Source organism: Wyeomyia smithii, chromosome 1 (assembly GCF_029784165.1).
Source record: "Wyeomyia smithii strain HCP4-BCI-WySm-NY-G18 chromosome 1, ASM2978416v1, whole genome shotgun sequence".
Taxonomy (NCBI): domain Eukaryota; kingdom Metazoa; phylum Arthropoda; class Insecta; order Diptera; family Culicidae; genus Wyeomyia; species Wyeomyia smithii.
This window is the reverse complement of record NC_073694.1, coordinates 5,981,446-6,002,506: the sequence shown is the minus strand read 5'-3', so window position 1 is coordinate 6,002,506 and position 21,061 is coordinate 5,981,446. Positions and strand designations below refer to the sequence as shown.

At 35.5% G+C, this 21,061-nt stretch overlaps 1 protein-coding gene across 14 annotated transcripts in view; it reads right to left on the bottom strand.

Annotated features, from left to right (window-relative positions):
• LOC129732887 (disintegrin and metalloproteinase domain-containing protein unc-71) overlaps nucleotides 1-21,061 on the bottom strand; it is a 932,421-nt gene that overhangs the window by 413,938 nt on the left and 497,422 nt on the right. The gene's annotated exons all lie outside the window — the stretch shown is intronic.

Here is a 21,061-nt window from a genome sequence, read left to right as displayed (position 1 = left end):
GAAATTGATACGAGATTAGGAAACGGTCTGAAATGTGATGAAAAGAAGTAAAAAAATCATTCAAATAAAAAATGAGTCTAAATTAGTTGAAAAATATACGAAAGATGTCAGACAAAAGATTTCAAAATGAGAATATAGAGAAATTAGAAACAAGTTTACAAAAATTAAAACCAAATCTATAAGACACCAAAAATTCGAAAGAAGGTCGAAAAAAACATTAAGAAAACATAAAAAAAAAACGGAAACTATGTTTTAGGAATAAATAAAAAATGTATCAAAATAGTCGAAAAAAAGTCGATGTAAGATAAGTAAGTAAGATAAGTAAAAGTAAGATCGAGAAAAGATCAAACGATGACAAAAAACGTTAAAAATTGGCCAAAACAGAAAAATAAAAGTCCAAGCAAACCAGAAAAACTCCAAAAGAGGATCCGAATCACAACAAAATAAGGTCAAAGAGGAGCCATGTACAGATAAAAAAGAGGTCAGACGAAATAAAATGAACGAAATCAAAAACAGTTGAAAAATAATCGGGAGGGCTCAAAGTCATCAAGAGTGGCAAGCAGCTTGAAAAAAATGAAAATTACGAATCGAAAAAAAATCAAGCACAAATTGATAGAAGGTAATAAGTAATAAGTAATAAGTAAGTCAATATTAATTCAAAAACAATACCAAATTTCCAGCATTTACGAATGAAAAGTCAAATACGGATGGAAAGAGTAAGAATCCAACGGATTTAATTAAAATATGTTAAAGTTGAAAATGAATTTAAAATGTCAAAAAAACTTAATCAGAGGTCAAAAACAGTCCAACAAGAAAGGTTAAAAAAAGGTTCCAGATCTAAAATTAGTTCGAATGAGGTCAAAAAGAATTCAAGAGACGGCCGAAAAGGTCAAAATGTGATAAATAAAATAAAAAAAATTATGTAAAATGAGTTGAAAATAGACATAAAAGGTGTCAAATGTCAGATGTAATATCAAAAGGGGCCAAAAAATCAAAAAAGTAAGAATGAGGAACATAAGCAAACCAAGAACTAGACAGATAAAAAATTAAGATTCAAACGAGATTAAATAGAAATGAAGAAGAGTTCGAAAGAGGTTTAAAAGACCTCATTTAAAAAATTTACGAAATTTCTGAAAAAAATTAAAAATAGTAAAAGCTAATAAAAGTGTTGTAATAGAAAAAAAAAAAGCAGATAGTAAACGAAAGATAACGTTAGGAACTCAAAATGATGCCAGAATGAGACCACAATGGGATAAGAGATCAAAAGAAAACAAAAAACGTTAAAAAAGTGGTCAAAAATAGATCGAAAGAAGTTGACAACTCGAATAATATTAAAATTTAGTCAAATGAGAAATAAAACCAAAGTCATAAAATACCCAGAAAAACACAGGAATATATTCAAGGTCATAGTGAAAATAAGTCTAAAGGAGAAATAAAACAGATAAAAAAAAAGACAAAGAAAATTTACAAGTTCATTAAGCAGACAGTATGTGATGAAAGAGAGCCGTCGCGATGCGGTATATTTTTCCAAATCTGTATCATATTTCCAGTTCGCTTATTTTTCGCTCTCTCTACTCCACATACAGTCTGCTTAATGAACTTGCGTGTTAACGGGAAAAAGCCGTTGCTAAAAATAGAAATTTAATTCGAAAAATTGACAAACAGCGTGTAAAATTTTTTCTAGAAGCCGAGAAGAAATACTATTAAGTCAAACATGATTAAGGCAACATAACTCAAAACCTCCAATGCCGTCGAAGTAGGTAAAAACAGATGAAAAGACGTAAAAAGCAATCTCATTGAAACAAAAATAAGTTAAAGTCGAAGAGGTTTCGATAAATATCAAAGAAAATTAAAAAGACAACAGACAGAAAAGGTCAAAACAAGGTACCAAATAAAGGATGAGTTTATATGAGGTTAATGTGAGAGCAAAAAAAAGCTCAAAATAAGATTCAAAGAAAGTCAGGAGAAATTGATTCGAGTTCAGAAAGAGTCCTGATGAAATAACGAGAGAGAGTCGAAAGAAGTCAAAATGTGAAGAATACCCTCAAAAATGTGTTAAAATGATAACGAAGATGTCATCAATGTCAAAAATTGGTTAAAACCCAAAAATAGTTGGAAAAGAAATCAAAAATAGGTCAGGACAAATCGAAATGAGATCAAAATAGGTCCAAAAGTTTAGGGAAGAAAGTTGAAAGAGATATAAGAAACTATTTCTTGGTTTTGCAAATGCAGCTGCAAATAAAAAAAGTATAAAGTGAAAAATCTTTCAAAACGAAGTTAAAAAGAAAACAAAAAGATATCGAAAGGTAATCCAAATTATGCCAGCATGAGATGAAAATATTTAAAATAGATTGGAGGAGATCAAAAAGGCCTCAAGAAGAAATTTAAAAAAATCTCAGAACATTTAAAAAAACACGCAAAAAAACCAAAAAAAAAAAACAAAAATGTATCGAGATATATCCAGAGTAACTCGAAAAATGATTCAAAATCCCAACGAAATCGAGTTACAAAAGGGGTCATGAACAGATAAAAAAATAAGTCAAATCAAATTGAAACGAACGAGATCATAAAAACGTCAAAAAATGTTCGAAAGGGTTCAAAGTCGTCAAAAGTGACAAACCGCGATCAAAAGTGAAATAACTAGTGAACGAACCAAAAAGTAATACAATCAAGTCACAAATAAGTTAATACTTGTTCAAAACAAAAAAAGAGAAAAAGTAGAGAGGTTGGTTGGCTTTCTCGGGCTTCAGGAATTGAAACGACTTAATTTTGTTCAACCTATCGATTCGACCTTTGGTTTAGGTCTTTATTAATTGATAAAGGCCTAAACCGAAGGCCGAAACGTTAGGTTGAACCAAAATTAAGTTGTTTCGATTCCTGAAGACCGAGAAAGTCTACCCACCTCCGTACCAATCAGTCCGGTCGACCTCCGCTACAAGAAAAAAAAAAAAATTAAAAACAGTGTAAAATAAGGCAGAACCAGATGAAAAAAAGTAGGAAGCCGTTGGATTGAATTGATAATTGGTTAGAGTCCAGAACGGTTCTAAAAAAATTCAAGAAACTCAAAAAGAGATCAAATGTGATAAAAATAAGCCCAAAAAAAAAAAGATTGAAAATAAGTTGTGTATAAAAGTAAAAGTTGCCGAATATCAGATATGATAACAAAAAAGGCCAGAAATTCACAAAATGTTCGAAAATAGAACATAAGCAAGCCAAAAACTAGACAGAAAAAAATCAAAACGAGATCAAATAGAAGTCAAAAAGAGTTCCAAAAAGGTCAAAAAGCAATAATTAAATAAACAAAAATATATCGAATGGAAGCAAAATGATGAAGAGAAGACAAAAAAACGTCAAAAATATGGCAAACAACAGATCAAATAAAGTTGGCAACTCGAATTAAATCAAAAATAGGTCAAATGATCCAGAAAAACTCAGGATGATATTCTAGGTCATAGCGAAAATTAGGTCCAACAGGGGTAATCAAACAGATCAAAAAGAAGTTTAGAAAAATTAACACGTACGAGATCATATAATGGCTAAAGAAGGTTCGACAGTCAAAGGTGACAAACAGCGTGACAATTGTTTTAAAAAGTAAAATAACAAGTCGAAAAGAAATCAAAAACAAAGTCGAAAAGGAATGAAAGTTGGAAATAAGTGAACATAAACTCGAAAAAGAATAAAAGTTCCAATCAAAAACGGAAGTTTATATGAAATTAGAAACAGGCCAAAAACACCTGAAATCTAGATTTTTATAGTTGCGTTATTTGTCATTAGTTTAACACATTTATTCTTGGTTGAAAAGTTGCGATTTTCGAATGCCGATTTTAAACTTAAATGCTCTATGTTTCAACTCCTATCATTATCAGTTGTCGATTTTTTTACCAATTTTAAATTTTTGACGTTCGATTTTGAATTTTTGATTCAATTTGTTTGATTTTGGATATGAACTTTTTATATAAATATTCGATTTTCAGGCATTTTCAAGCATTATTCATAGTTTCGCTTAACTGAATCGTACGCTACCGAAAAGTTCAACATTTTTATCATAAGAGCAAATAGTCCTAAATAAATTTGAGATGCCTTATTGGTGTAAGTTATTTGTCTCTTTTCAGTTCAATTTGCTTTTATGTTTAACACCCATATTTTTCATAATAAGTTGTCAGTTTCGATTTTGAGATTTAGATTCAAGACTTCTAGTTCTTCACCGGTGCTTCGTAGCCGCAAGGTTGCAGAGTCCGCTTTGATAAGCGAGTGGTCATGGGTTCGAATCTTAGTAGAATCAGGCCATTTGGTTGTTAAAGGACTTTAACATGGGATTTTTGCTTACCCCTGCTGACTTTCATCCTAACAAAAAAGTCCATCTTATAAAAAAACTGGTCTGAGTAACGTATAATAGTCGCAGTGATGAGTCCACACAAAGGAAAAAAAATTCTTAACCGCTACATATTACTGCAATTAAGCAACAGCCTGTTATATTATTGATTCTAGTAAAAAACCCTTACCTAGCCTAACTGAATCGTATGCTAACTTGAAACTCGCTATTAGACAAAACTGCCTGTTAACTTGCGCTACCTACTACTTGTCGATATTTGGAATTCTATGTACTCAGAATCTCAATTTTATATGCTTGCTTTTGCTTTTACAAGAGTTTTGACTAAATTGTAAACAATAAACAGTAGTCTGAAGCATTAAGATTGAAGACTGAAATGGTTTTTGTTTAAATTGTGGAATAAAAAAACAACAAGGCGACTGATTTGTGGGATAAAATGTGCGATTGTAAACTTAAAAACGATAAAATCCGTTTAAATTTCTCTACTCAGTTGAGCCCACGATTAAAACTTCCAAGCTCTAATCTGTTCGAAACTCTGTACTCAAACCTACAATTTACTACGAAAAAAAAAATCGATCGTCACCACCTTCTTTCATCGGCTTCGTGATACACGGACCCAAATTGTATTAAAACAGAATCGGTGAATTATCATCGACTGTTCATCTAAATATCCTCGCCTCAAGCCCCTTTCCCCAACCGCTGAAGCTCCAACACTGCACTGTCCATTCAAGTACTCTTTCCAGCCAAAATGGCCCCGAACAACACACCCGAACCATTATTTCTACCTTTTCTAAGCCATTCGTCAACCTAAGCTTCCCTTCAGTCTTTTTTTTCTTCCTTTCTACTCTCTTCTTTGGTCCTGCCCGAACCTAAACCCCTTTTACCACATCGTTACTGGTGATGGTTCCGGAATCGATGCATCCCATTCTTTTCTTTCACAACTCATTTTATCGCACCGACAGCAGAAGCAGTAGCAGCAGCAGCCTCGGTCCCGGTCCCGGAAACCGGTACGAAACAAAATCCGCCGACAGAAAAGATGCACACAATTCTCGGACCATTTTCGACCTATTTTATACTTCCTTTAGTTACGAAAGCCCGGCATGTGAGTGTGGAAAAGCTAACAGTCAATCATTGCCCGCTCACTTCCTGCTACACTTTCCCCCCGTTTCTCAACCTCGCTTCGTTAACGGCCAGCTCAATGACACATACACACTTACCTTTATCGGTTGGACGTGTCTTTTTCTTCCCACTTTTGCCTCCAGGGCTAGGAAGAGACCAGGGTACATAGCCGGGCAAAACGACGGGACCCTTGCAGCTATAAATATTTCAAGCTCACCGTCGGTCGGTCGGTCGGTTGGGCGGTCTTTTGATTCGTTCTTTCGTCCTTTTGTACACAGGTTACAAGCGGAGCGGTTCGGTGTAACAATCTACCTGATGGGAATACCCCCGACAGTTTCCCGGAAGAGCTGCACGTTTCCTATCTCATTTTGATCAATTTCTTAATACACACTGCTGCTGCTGCTGGGTCTTTTCAAAAAAATAGGCAATCAATATTCATCGTGTGTTCGGTTCATCTTGGTTCGTCGTTTTCCCAGCTAGACCGAACAGCAGCTGGAATACGGTACCCAGGGTACGGACCAGAGAATCCCCGATTTCATGGCGGTTGAGTACTTAATTTAAATTGAAGCATGTTTTGCGTGAATAGCGCCGCGAAGGGGGGCGGTCTGTTGTGCTCTTAACTTGTTTTCCCACCGATCGGTGCGGGGAAAGTGTCATCGTTTTTGTTGCGTCCTCTGGGGACTCGTTATGCGAGGATAGACAGACACGTTCCTGAATCGACAACGGATAACACGAATCTTTAGGAATTTGTTAAGTCGGCGAAAGGAGAATTATTTGATTTAATCTGGGTTAATAACCAAAATTAAAATTTCTGTTATTGAAATTTTCTTCCAAGCCATTTTCCATATCACCAGGCCACACGTCAAACAAAAAATGACTTGTTGCGGTTTTGGTACGGTCATCAGTCACAGTGTCGAAGTTGATTTGTCAATCTTTTCTATTCCCTTCCCCGAACGGTCAGACGACGATGTCGATGCAGCAGCACAAATCCCTCCGATGAACCGTAACTTGTCCCTCTAATCCTACCCATCGAGACGGTCTACGAACACAGGCACAGCCCAGCCAGTACCGGAGATTGTACTACAAATTGATAAACATCCTACCAGGGTCTGTCTGTCCTTGGTCGTAACCCCTTTTTCGTTTTTGAACGCAAAGCAAATCTCCGCAGGAATCTTGTCCGAAAAGGTCCAGGAATCCCAACCCGTCCTTGACGGAGGCCACTCATAAAGATAGCTTTTATGCTCGGTAAAACTTCACTCATCGATAGGGAGCAATTTTGCGGCTTTCGTCCTCGCTCGTGCAGGAGACAACTTTACCTTAATCCTCTCGACGGAAATGTGTGTGTGTGTACCGTTTCCTTTTTGACCCCAACAACGAAGAGGACTGTGTGTGACTGCGTGTTTACTCAAGGAAGTTCGAAGGGGCATCGAAACATAAAATCAATTTATTTCCAACTCACCGTGTAATACAATGAAACCGGGCGCCGATCGTTTGGCGGGATCTCCGTTAGTTAGGTGGAAATGGGGCCGCAAACGACAGTTGGGAAACTTACGGCCGGGATCGATGCCCTAGACAACAGGGTCAGCTTAGGTTAAGGACAGACGATATTATGTCTGCCATAAGTCAGTCGATAAACTGTGATGATATTGAAGTATAGTTTTTATTCAAGCGCTTTGATAGTATAAATTGTTGGTCAAAATTCACTTCGGTAAAACTTAAAAACAAATTACTTAAAAATATTATTGAGTTTGCTCCGTCTTTACTCTGTGAATCGAAAATTTATTTCGCTTTATTAAAAGTTTACTACTTGAAAGTGTTATGAGAATTTATAAAATCGTGAGTTCGAAGTTGTGTGTGCTGTTATAATATGATTAGAATTCTGACGTAGAAATACGTCAGATGGGAAAATCTCCTCAGATATGAATGAAATCTGCCAGATATTTAACGACTATTTTCATAAGACTGGGCTCACATGGCAGCTTCAATAAATAGTGATCGGAACACACACAGCTTTAACACATTAGCACTACACCAGTCATCCTTGTTTCTGCATCCTGCGTCCGTTAACGAAGTAGCAACATTAATCAATGATTTGTTTATCAAAAAATCACCCAGTCCGGATAATATTCTTGCAAGTTTTGTAAAGCTTCACCATAATGTTTTTGCCCCACTATTGACCAGCATATTCAACGAAATTGAGCAAACAGAAACATATCCTGACTGAATTGCCCGAGTAACCCCTGCTTATCTCGACAAAATCATCGTGAAGCTCATTGTTAACCTGATTGTCAACTTCACTGATCAGCATCACCTCATTTACGAACACCAGTATAGAAGGTATATACGACATTCTGAACAACCGAAAAATAGAAGGGTTTCTGTTTATTGATCTAAAAAAGGCCTTCGATACGATAAACCACGAATAAATAAATTGATAAACTGGAAGATATCTCTCGATTAGATTCCAGTTCGTATCAAGTGGAGATTTCGAAAGCTCTTTTGGGGCTTTGTTTGCTGGTGTGCCCCAAGGTAGTAACCTGGGGCCAATGCGTGAGCCAATTACAATTGCCAATTATGTCTCCGAAGAAGTGTATGGATACCCATTTCTCGGCCTAGTGCTAGACAGTAGAATGAACTGGAAGACTCATCTCGAGTCTGTCAAGTGAAAGCATCGTTAGCATCACTCTGTGGTATGCTAATAAAGATTTCATAATTTTTGCTTCTGGCGACAATGAGAACACTGTAATTCTCGTTAATCACTCACGGCTCCAGTACCTAGTTTCAACGTAGAGTTTCGCTTGAAAATCTTTTACACGAGAGCTGATTCAAAACAGAATCCCAAAAGCCGTATCCCACTCATTCCAGGGACTCGGTTTTACCAATAATATCACTTCATCCGTCCTTGTCATAAGCAGAATGCACAAGAATCGCTCAAGCAGACAAACAGGCCACCTATATCTGCCATGATTCAACATGGAGTACGGTCGCGAAAAGAAAATCGTGCATTGGGGTAGCAAACTGCTTAACGAAACCCCTCTCTTTATTGCAAAGTCACGCCATTTTTGTTACAAATCTCTTTTATTTAAAACTATTTTCGTAAAAAATGTTATATCTCGAGATTGGCTCATATTACCACGGAACGATAGTTGTTTCTTACATAAATTTTTCCAAGGAACCCGATGAAATTATCAAATTTAAAATAAAAATGTCTGCAATTCCCAAAATATGTAAATTTAGTTTCCAAATACAAAATAAATTTATCTGGCAACACTTCCGGTCAAAAGTTATATTTTTTTTTGGATTCCTTGGTTTAGTTTCTTCAAAAATCATCTTTCAGTTTTTTTCGGACATTTAACGTCTATGAATTGTAAGAAATACTAAAAGGTATACAGCCCTAGGGTTGTATGAAATGGTGACGTGGGACTAAACACTTTAATTAGGGGATTTTTTGTTACAAAATATACAGAGTCTGCAGACAGACTAAATGTGTTTGCTCAGCGACTGTACATATTTTTATTTTCAGCCTCCCCTGGAAATCAATTTTGGAAATATATTCAACAACACTCGAAAGAATATCGTTAATATCTGACGATATTATTCCTGTAGTATTTTTTTGTGCAAACAACATGTATTTGACAAGGCACAAGCATATCGTGCTTGTTGAAGAAGCACCAAGAATTTCTCGTAATGCGTCAAAGTCAGAATTAACTCTATATCCTCAAAAACCAAATCCAATAATACTTACGTTATCATAATGAATGGTTTGGTCCTATTTAACTCTGAATAAATCAAATCTATAATATGGATCTTACTTTCTAAATAATATGGAAGGCCTTACAAAGGTTCATTATTTGGCAAACATGAGAAGATATTTTATACAAAATTATCACCAAGTTCCAGTAAAAAATCGTAGCAATCCACAATTAGGTTTTTGTATTTTGCTTGACAATTTTTTTCATTTGCCTACAACTACATTCGCTGTATTACGAAGACAGCTAATATACGTTCATTATGGTGAAGCTTAGAGTAATAATAGGGGTCTTCACTTCGAGCTCGTAAACGAATACCCAGCCGTAAACTGTGTATCTTCCATTACTCGCCAATGGAGGTGAGTATTTTTACGGCTGTGTTTTTGTTTACGAGCTCGACATGAACACCCATAATAAACCATCTAACAATTTTGAAATGTAAAACGAGATTCTGAATGAATCTTAGTAAATAAACAAAAAAATCACGAGCATTCGCAGGCTCTTACTCTCCTATAAATGTATATATTTAGGAATTTACTCTTTCGATACTATCCGGTCACGATTATTTAGTGAATATCGAAGTTAAAATTAGAAAAATAACCGTTGCAAAAATTTACTATTCTTGTTGAGTAATTTATGGTAATCATATTTATGAGATAAACATTCAATCACCATCAAAAGGAGCATTCTCGATTGCACACGTATAGAAATGTACGAACAAAAGTGTACCACTGCAATATGAATAGTACCGCTGCAGTACGGATAGAAGAGTACCGCTGCAATCATAGACGACGGTTTTTTACTCCACTGGTACTGTTGCTTTCACCGGCATGTTTTCTTTCAAGACATCAGTTTTTTTTAGGTCCTGAAAGCAGGTATAGAAATTGTTCAAGAATGGTGATTGTTTCAAACTTTTCGAAAAACTTTTACCTTCGAGACTTCATATTAGTCTAAGCTCATGGACGCAAAAGCAAATTGACCTATTGGAACGGGGAGAATCTGTCAATTTTTACTTCGATATTGAGACAGAGAGTATCACAGTGAACGGATGGTGTCCATTCACGTCGTCTGTGCTAGGAATGCTTGCATGTAATCAGTTCATTATTCGCGTAAATTTGTTATTGAAACTTTTTATCAATTTTACCGCTTAGCAATGAAATTAGAGTGATTGTGCCGTGTCAAATAAATGCTGTTATTAACGATTGAAATCTGACGCAACATTTGCCAGTTTTATTTCCAATTTTACAGAATGCATCCCAGTATAGTAAGCAAAGACGTAGTCCCACGTCAAAAGAAAAAGAGATTTTTAACAATAATTGCGTGACTTTGCAATAACGAGAGGGGTCCTACAGAGCGGGGGGTATTCCAATCGACACCAAAATTGGGATTTTTCCAAAGAGACAGTAGATGAATAATTCCCCCAACTTTGAGCAAAATCTGTGATGGGAAAGCTGTGAATGATCGTATGGATTGACCCATATGGTGACTTCCGGTTAACGGAAAACAGGCTGAGTTGACAAAATTCCACCTCATAAAAGTAGGGTGTGGGCCTAGTTCGTCAGGGGTTTTCTTCGTCATAATTTTTGCTTCATTATAACGAGAAATATATGACGAAAAAACCCCTGCCGAAGTAGCCCCACACCCTACATTCAAAATCAGGATGACACCCAGACCAAACGGCTTCAGGCGAATCGCAAATAGAAAATTGCCGTCTGCAGTCAACTTCTAGTCTTGGAGTATCATTTCGATTCCGAAAATACCCATATTGGGAGGTATACCTACGTCTGTTTCAGGTTGTTTCCTAGAAACCAGAAGTCTTTATTTTTCAACTTAAAATGGCATCTGGAGTCATTTTCCGGTCTTTGGATATCATCCCAAAAATGCCCATATTGGATGGCATTTGACTTTGTTTTATTTAATTGTTTTCATAGACACTAGAAGCTTCAGAAAAAACTGTCCCGGAAAGACCATGTCGCGGTCATATCACTAAAATACTCAGAACAATACAAATGACCTGAGGAAGTTAGTTTTTATGAACTGAGAACCAATAATTGTAAGAATTTGTGTAGATACTCCTCTTCAAGAATCTTAGTCCCATGACTGGGTAGTCTTGAAGATTCCATTTTCAGGATGCCTAATCGAGGACGCCCACAATTCTAATGTGAGGAATCGTGAGGAATCAATGCGAAACGAAATTTAATTTTTGGTCTTTCTAAATCATATCTTTTGAGATTTAGCTCAATGGAAGTCAAATAAAAAATTATTAAAACGAAATCTTTATTAGTAACAAATTTTCATTTTAAAACCATCAGTTACAGGAGTGTTTGGTCAATAACACTTCCATATGCAGGTTTTTTAACTGAAATAAAAAGTTGCAAAATTAAATCAGGAATTTGTTCATTATCATTTTCTCTGTCAGCACTTCTTTTCAGATTGTAAAAGTGATTTAGCAAACCTCAACAATAATCAATTTAAGTTTGCAATCGAGAGACACTATTCCAATCACTCCGAACCAATTCCAAGCAGTTTCCGTCTGTTTCGTAGGGGATTTTCTTCAGCACCTAAAAAGGCCCCTGAATGGCTGCAATTTTTGTGGTTTTTTTCGATTGATGTTTATTCAAAGCTTTTTCTGTGTTGAACAGAATTTTATGTATTCGTAAGACAGCTAGCAAATTGGTGTGTTCGATATAGTCATTTAAATTATCGATTATGATCCAAATTCAGGTGTTTGAGAGCCCTTTTTTTTCAACTGATTAAAATTGGCGCCACTGCTGGGGCCGTTCAATGCCCTAGATCACTTTTAGGGAGAGATAACTATGTTTAAATCTGTATTTCCTCAATCAGGGCCATCATCTTCTCAGAAACACAAATCCGTGTTAGTTTTTGCCAGTTAGTTGCTCTGCAGACAAAAGTTGTCGAATGTCAGGAATTGCTTTCCACAGATAAATCGTTGCGTAAAAATGTCTAAGGGGACCGCAAATGAGTCAATACTTTTTTTCTGTATTGCAGAATATATTGTGATCCAATTGTACTAATTGACTGCAGAGACGCGAAAAGTTTGCTTTAACCGGAACCACAATAATTAAAATTTTCCATAAAACATATCTTATTTCCAGCACAACTTGGATCGTGTATGCGAATCCGGAAAATTTCTCAAAATGAATCCTAGAGATTCCTACATTTGGAACTCATAGCAACACAGTTGAGATTGAAAACAGTAGCATTTACTACGGTCTTGGATGTGTAGGCTAGTTCCGAGCTGTGGTCGGTTCACTGTATTGGATTGCAAGCATGGATTCTGGCAGATAAGAGTAACAGGAAGAACAACCTTACTTTCGGTACTTCGTGGGATAGATACACCTAAATCGTCTTCCATTCGGATTGGCATCCGGCCGAAGTCTTCTAGAAGATGATGCTAGGCATACTAGAAGGACTACGAAGCGACACAGTTCTGTTCCCAAATTGAGCTCCAAATAAGTCGAAATGTACGTTTAACTTAATCAATGTCTACATTTCTACAGTGAAAACGTAAGGGATCAAATCTGCATGGAAAGGCGAATACATAATGGTTACGCTGATCGAGGTGCCAGAAAGCTGATCAGATAACGATTCAAGATCCCAAACAATGGTTTCCTGGTAAAATGCTGAGCAAATGTGTCTCGGAGAGAGGGCCAGCAATTCCGAGAAAGGAAGTTCAATGTGACACCACATTACGTCCAACAAGCAGCGCAAATCCTGATGACGAATGATGATCAAAGCAAATTTTCGTTGGACGGAACAAGAAATGAGTAACAGACTAGAGCAGATAGAGCAGGTAGGTGACAATTAACAAGCATACTGATTTTTTTAACTTCCGCTAAACAATATTTTCTAAAATAAGTTTTTCTACCTAAGCCTTCAGAAATGGAGATTTTGCACATCTAATTCGATTCTTATCTAAAAATTGAAAAAAAACCTGTTGCTGTTGTTATGAGCAGCTGATCGACACTGACCCGAACTCTGGAATTCGAAGTCCTCGAATTCGAACCTCAATTTTAAAGTCTGAAAAAATTCTGAATATTACACGTCGTGTAAAATATTTTCTCATTTAAATTTCAGTTACTTTTGACGCAAACCACGATTCTATTTGAAAACTTCGTGCAACATCGTTTAAAATTGCGCGGAATATTATTATGGGTTTTCTATTATAAGCGATGAAGGCAATTCTTTTCATGCGATTCGATATAAAGTTTTTTTACTGTGTAGATAGGAAATTCTAAATAATGAACTGTTTACCCCAAATCCTAAATCCAAAATCTTAAATCGTTGATCCCAGATTTCGAATCCTTAATTTAATATTTGAAGCTATAATATGTAATTTTTCAACCTCAATTCTTAATTTTATACTCCGATTTTCAATGAAAATCCAAAATTGAAGATCAAAAGTCGCATTTTCAAATCAGATGAAATCACAAAGCCTTGAGCTGAAAAATTCTGATAATTCTGAGTCACTTTTTATTTAATTTTTCATGCGATATTTCAAATTTTTTCGTAGGGAAAACTTTTCCTCATATTTATATTTCGATTCCAAAACAGAGCTCAAAGTTCGAAATTCGAATTCGAATTCGAAATTGTTCATTCCCAAACCATAAATTAAAATTCGTAAATCCCAAACGATAAATCCAAAATACAAAATCCGAGTTTCAACATTCAAAAACCAAAACCGTACAACTTAAGTCTTGAATCTCAAACCCTGTATCCTTAATCCTCAGTCGTGAACTCCAAAATTTAAATTCATAAATTCAAAATCTTAAATCTGAAATTCAAAATCGTGAATCCTACATCCTCGACCTTAAATCCGAGTTCCGAGTACCCATGTTCGCAATCTCAAATCGGAAATCTCAGGTCCTGAATCCCAAATCTTTATTCTTCAATCCAAAATCCAGAATCCAGAATCAAAATCGAAAATTCAAAACCCAAAATCCTGTACCCTAAGTCAAAAACCAAAGATTCACTTTTCGAATCCAAAGTTTTAAAATAAATCCTTGTAAGCATTACTAATTTGAATAACGAAGGAGTAGGGATTGAGATGGAAAAGCGCGGCTACCATTATTGGCGCGTTAAATTAGACTAAGGCTGTAGCCACAATGCTCATTTATTAATCAGATTTTGTAATCTGAATGTAATCTGAACGGTCGTGATCTGAGCAGACTTATAAACAAAAAGACAAATACCTAAAACCAGAGAAAGTAAAAAGTCTGTGGCTATGGTGAACAGCAGAACCCCGCACTGTATTATATTAAAAACAGTCGAGGACACCGAGTGACGATTAAGGACCATTTTGGCGGTTATTGCCGTAAGACAACGCTTGAGAAGGTGTTGGTGCAGAAACCTGGTGGAACTGGAAGGAGGACGGAACGAGAAGGTGGTACTTACATACTCAAATCCAAAATCTAAATTCAAAATTAAATCCTGAATTCTAAATACTAAACCGTAAATCGTAGATCCAAATTGAGCTCCGAATGTCAATTAATGATTCGAGAAGCCTTTAAACGATCCCAGATTGGATTCAGAATAAGAAAACAGCGCTTTTGAAGGTCATAAAAAAACCAACAATGATTTCAAATCGAGATTACACTAGTAAAAATGCAATCACGATGTTTACATTGGAAACATCTCCGTGAGTAAATAAGATATTTTATGATATTTCATCGCAACGGATATATTTAGCAGAAACACGTTGTAATTTTTTGACTTCTGTGTGCCCAGTGGTACTCTGAAGCACCATATAAAAATCTGTGGAATAATCGAAAAATGATACAAAATAGTCAATTTAATCGTCACACTCAATAAACAATAGATCGATCTAAGATTTATTTTCGTTATGAGATCGATTAATGAATGTTGTTAAACGGTTGTCAACATAACACATAAATTTTGTGTCGTAAAATGCAGACTTTCTTCTTCAATTTTCTTGATAACATTTTAAATATTGAATCAGGCTGGCATTTTATTTGTCAATTTTAAGGTGTATCATAAATGCAACATTTTGTAGAAAAAATTAATCAAAACAAACTATGTTTTGACAAGACATGGTTATTACAGTTCTAGATTATAGTTCAGAAAAAAGCTCAAGGGAAGCGTGAGTGAAATGCTTCTGATTGAACTAAATATGTAATCTCAAATTGACTGCAGAATTAAGAAAAACACTTTCAAAGTTCAGTAACGTCAAGAAAGAAAATGGTGAAAATGGTTCAAAAAAAAAAAACTTTGTAAGACGGAAAAGGCTCAAAATGATTAAAGAGCGCTTCAAAAAAAGCAAAAAAAGTAGGAGGGTGGTATTCAAGACACGACCGCATGACGTTGACTACCGTAATCTTATAAAAAAAAAAATATTCCATTGAAGCAAATAGTAGAGGGAATTGCAACGTTTCTTTTACAAAACTTCTGTAATAAAATTTCGAGGCACCAAAAGGTACCAGTTGCCGATTATTCTCGTTTACTGGTTAGTCCGTCCAGAATTCCAGCCATTTTTTGCAGTAGCCATTTATTACTAACAGCCACCAGCATAACGGGTGAAACTGGCACGAGATGACCGGTACTATTTTGTCTTTCCTCCTTTCAGCTGCTAACACCTAGTGCTGTCGTGAAATTAACATCAACATAAACATGCATTTTTGCAAGGTTGTTTTTTTCCGCTAGCAGCAGCAATTGTAAAACATAAAATTCAACTAACCGCTTCTATTATAAAACTGCGAGGCACCAAAAGGTGCCAGTTGCCGATTTCTTGTTTACTGGTTTCCGTCCAGAATTCCAGCCATTTGAGTATTTTGCAGTAGCCACCAGCATCACGGGTGAAACCGGCACGAGATGACCGGTACAATTTTGTTTTTCCTCCTTTTAGCTGCTAACACCGAGCGTCCGTATGTATCCGGTACGGTTTAGTAGTGAAACTGATGGGGTGAAATGTTCGAACGATACGTTTTATACCAAGGCTTCGTCAGATAATTAGAAAGAAGGCGGGGCTACATAGATGATGGAATGGTAGAGACAAATGTTTCTTGAAAGCTGCGCCGGCCGCTGTCGTAATATTAACACCAACACAAACATGCATTTTTGCAAGGTTTTTTCCGCTAGCAGCAGCATTTGGTAAAACAGAAAATTCAATTAGCCGCTTCTGTGCCAAAATTTCGAGGCAACAAAAGGTGCCAGTTGACGATTATAGTTTCCTGGTTAGTCCGTCCAGAATTCCAGCCATTTAAGTGTTTTGCAGTAGCCATTTACTACTAAAGCCACCAGCATAAAGGGTGAAACCGGCACGAGATGACCGGTACTATTTTGTATTTCCTCTTATCAGCTGCTATCACCTAGCGTCCGCATGTCACTGGTGCGGTTTTGGAATCAGAATGATGGGGCGCCGGCCGCTGTCGTAATATTAACACCAACAAAAAAATGCATATTTGCAAGGTTTTTTCCGCTAGCAGCAGCCATAAACATCGGAAACAGAAAGTGACAACAACAATAACAACAAAGTCAGATCGATTGTATCCGTTAGTGTCGACTGTGCTTGGGAAGAGAGAAAGTAATTGGCTGCGCGGTATGATTTAGACAATCGATATTAATTACCAATTTTTCAATAGTGTATCTCAAACAAAAGTTTGTTTTTGTTACATAAATTTAACCGTAAAAGAATTTCTGATCGATTGATGCCAAAACCTCGAAAACCTGATTATAGATAACTGCAAAATAAGCGCTCAAAACCTGACCACTTTTCTCTGGTTTTCCCTGGTTGAATTACTAGATTTTCAAATCCAGGGGCCTAACTTCGAAATAGACGTTAGTCAACGTCAAAAATTGATCCCAGAACACGAAAAAGACAATGTTCAAAATTTTTAAATGTCAGAAAAGGTTAAAACGCCCAGCTAATTTATGAACCAGGAACGCTTCTGATGAAACTGAGATGTAATTCCAAGGATCAGAATGAACCGAAAAATCAAATGATTCTGAACTCGAACGCCCGAAAGAAGTGATACAGAAAGTGATTCCATAGTGAGCTCAGGACGATAAAAATTACTCCTGACTGCCAGAAAAAGTAAAACCCAAAAATAGTTCTAAAGTGAGTTCAGAATAAATGACATCCCCAATTTTCAATTCTCAATAACTTTTTATAATTTTCACTCCCGAATATTGAATCAAACCTCAATTCTAAACTTATATCTCAAGGTCAAATGCTTAATTCATCATATGAAATCTTTGAGATGCAAATTGGAAATGCATGCTAGAACTCTGAATCCTCAATCAAATCTTTGATTTTTGATGGGGCAATTGGAATTACAGTCTTTAATTTGTTGGTTTAAATTTTGTTGCATATCCATTTCTGGTATCCGAATCTGATTTTTCCAATTCTGGACACCGGGTTCGAGTCTTATGGTTTGGGTTTAACATTTTGATTTAGAGTTTACCGACATTAGAATTCAGTTGTTTTATATAGAATACTGCGAGTCACGATTGAACTATTTTATAATTTAAGAATTAGGGCTGAAGATTTGAGACGATTGCCATTTTAATGTTAGGTAGAGTTGGCTAGTTCCATGGAGCTGAGTTGTTATAGACTAGGGTGGTCGGTATTACCGACTTTTCGAAAAACCGGTATTTCGGTATTCTTAAAAATAAAAACCGGTAAAACCGGTATTTTCATTTTTTTCGGATTTATGCATACCAGGGGCGACTCGTGTTCTTTTAACCTACTTGTTCAACTACAAAAGTCTGAATATCATAGTTTGGGGAAGTGATGACAATCATGTCCGCAAAAAACGCAAGTTATTCTCACTGTACTATTTAAAATAAAACTAAAAAATTTACATTAATTTTGATTTCGAATTTATTTTTTGCTCAGCGTCTCAGGTTGCATCTATGGACGTGTCACTGCATAACTATGGTTTTGCATTTATGAGTACCTATGCTTAATTACGATCCAGCTTTTTTTGTAAGATTTAGACCATTGCACATAGGAGTACGTAGAACAAAAACTTGGTCAAAATTTTTTTAATGAGTTTTCAGATAGCAAATCTAGAGAAACATTTCAAAAGGTCTATCTGCTTTGATCGATTTTTTGATCGGTCACTTTCATTCAATCACCGCAACTTATTAAACATCTTTTTTGACACGTTATTTGCACAAGTTGATAGCGGAGGGATTACTCTAACATCTGAACAAAAAACACGCTTGGAAGAGTTACTTAAGCTAAACATTTCCAAAATGAAAAGACGTTTCGGAAAAACGATGAAAGCAGATAGGACCTCTAGAAATGTTTATCATTTACATTGTTTATCATTTACATTTCTAATGTGTTTTAAAGTGGTTTTATCTCTATTAAAATTTATATTTAGACATAAAAACTTATTTTTAACAAGTTTTCGTCAAGTTAGATCACCATCACTCTGAAATTCGAAAAAAGTACAAATATAGTAAGAGCTTGTTCTGGTGAATACTTTTTTGCCAATAATTGATTCTGCTACTTTTAAAGCGTTTTTGAAATCACTCGCTTCAAAAGGATATGAATAATTTGGAAACCACAGTGCTTCCAGTAGATCATTGAGTCATGTTAACTGCGTAACTCAACTCATCCAATGGTACATTTTCTCTTAGCATTTGCGTTTTGCGTCTCTTGCTTCGATCATTGCAATCAATTCTTTCCTTGGCCGACATGAATGTGAAGCTTCCGACCAACTTTACAATTTCATGATTAACCCTTAAATGCTTTAAAACAACACTACTAAAAACGTTTTAAAATATACGTATTTTAGTATTTTTTAGAAATATAATTCGTTAGACCAGCTCTCTTGACTCTAACGAAAAAAACTCAACAGCTGGAAGTACTGTATTTGAATGTTTTGTTGTTATTTTTGCTGTCAAAATCTCGTAAACGAAAAAAAAACATGGCGAGATTCCCGACTGGTGCTGACTGTCTTTGTAAATAAATTTTAAAATAAGGTTAGTGGTTAGTGGAAATGTCTGAATTATCAGTAATTATACTAACAAAAGGTCAATTTTAAAGTTACTGTTAACAAAAGTAATTGTTTCGACTTTATTCTGCGATAAAGTCACAGTGTTGTTTGAAAACAACATGGTAATATTTGCACATTAAAAAGTAAATCTTTCAATTTTTTTATGCATATTGGTTAATTTTAGAGCAGTTAACCTCTTAAACAAAGATTTTATGTTTTCAGATGATTTTTTAACGTCGTGCGCATTTAAGGGTTAACCTATATCAATTTTGTCATATTTCGAAACTGTCGAAACTGTGAACTAAAGCGACTCCGTTGACGCTCAAGAATCACTTTAAAGTTATAATAACATGAGTAGAAGTTTATATTTTTCGTAGAACATTTTGTGACTTATTCATGGGCTCTAACTAATACCAAGGTTATGATAGTTACTGTCGTTTGTAAACAATTCAGAAAGTTTCAAGATGGGCTGCATACAATGTAGTAAGTATCAGAGAATGCAAAAAGGATCAATAGCACGAGGAACACTTAAATTATTTTTTTCGTATTTTGGTCAGCTTTTTGACTGTAATACTCCTATGTGCACTGCGACCATTGTTTTGGTCTCTTGTGGTATACGATCCAGATACATTTAACAGTGTTTGGAAAATTTCAATGAATGAATCGTGTGATATGATAACGAAGAACATAATTTCGAAACTCATAGGAACAAAAAAAAAACATGCAGATTTTGATTTCAATTTTCTTTCACATCGCCAAACATAGTTTTAAGTTAGTGAATAACTTCAAAATTCTTAGAAAAACTGAAACTGTTGAGAAGAGTAAATGAATGAAGAAGAAAAAAAAAATGATGATCAGACAAGAATCCAAAGGAACCGAAGGTAAATACTTCTCTATTCGGATCTATCTGTTTGAACAGTTCGTCCAAATTCAGTTGAACCAGAGAAAACATTTTTCTCAGCTAGAAATATGGTTAATAAAATCCACTGCAGTATGGGCGACGAAGCTTTGACTATGCTATAGCTATTTAAATGTAATTTTTCAAGGGACAGTTATTTTTAGGATAAAATTCTTCATTGATTTATTATTTCATCCTGTAAACACAGGAGCAACTTGTCCATAACTTGGTTCAACCTGTGCAATGCACACGGAGATGCCAAACAAAAAATAAATTCTTAATCCAAATTTATATTTTTATCTCATTTTTTTAGTTTTACCTTGAAATAGCACAAAACGAATAATGACTTGCGTTTTTTCGCGATCATGATTGTGATTGCTGCCTCAAACTATGATTTTCAGAATTTGTAGTTGACTAGTAGGTTCGATACTCACTAGTTGCCCCTGTAAGTATGAGTGGGTATAGAGATTAGCTGTTTTACTTAGTAAATAAATTTATGTTCAATGTTGCTTTTGTGTAAATGTATTTATTATATACACCGTCATATGATTTTTAACGCCTACCTAAGTTGGTAGCATTCATTAGCCCTACAATGATTTATGAAAATTGTGACAAGTTTTTTTTTTTCAATTTTAAGAAAAATACCGGTTTTTTCGCCTCTCCAATACCGGTATTTCAGTATTGAAAAAACTATCGGTTTTACCGGTTTTACCGGTTTTTGTTTTACCGGTAAACCACCCTATTATAGACCTTTCTCATATGCTCTGATTATTATGAATTTGAGCTTTTTACTTCGGCCTTTAGAAATGTGAACCTTTCCACATCTAAGAATCGAAAATCTATACTTAGAAGCTGCTCCTTCTCATCCCCAAATTAGCTACCAGCAGCTGACCAACAGCTGTTCTTCCAGAGCTTATCCAAGTTAACATTCTGCTCGAACCAGCAGAATAACCTATCAGAAGTTGTTTATTTAAACTTT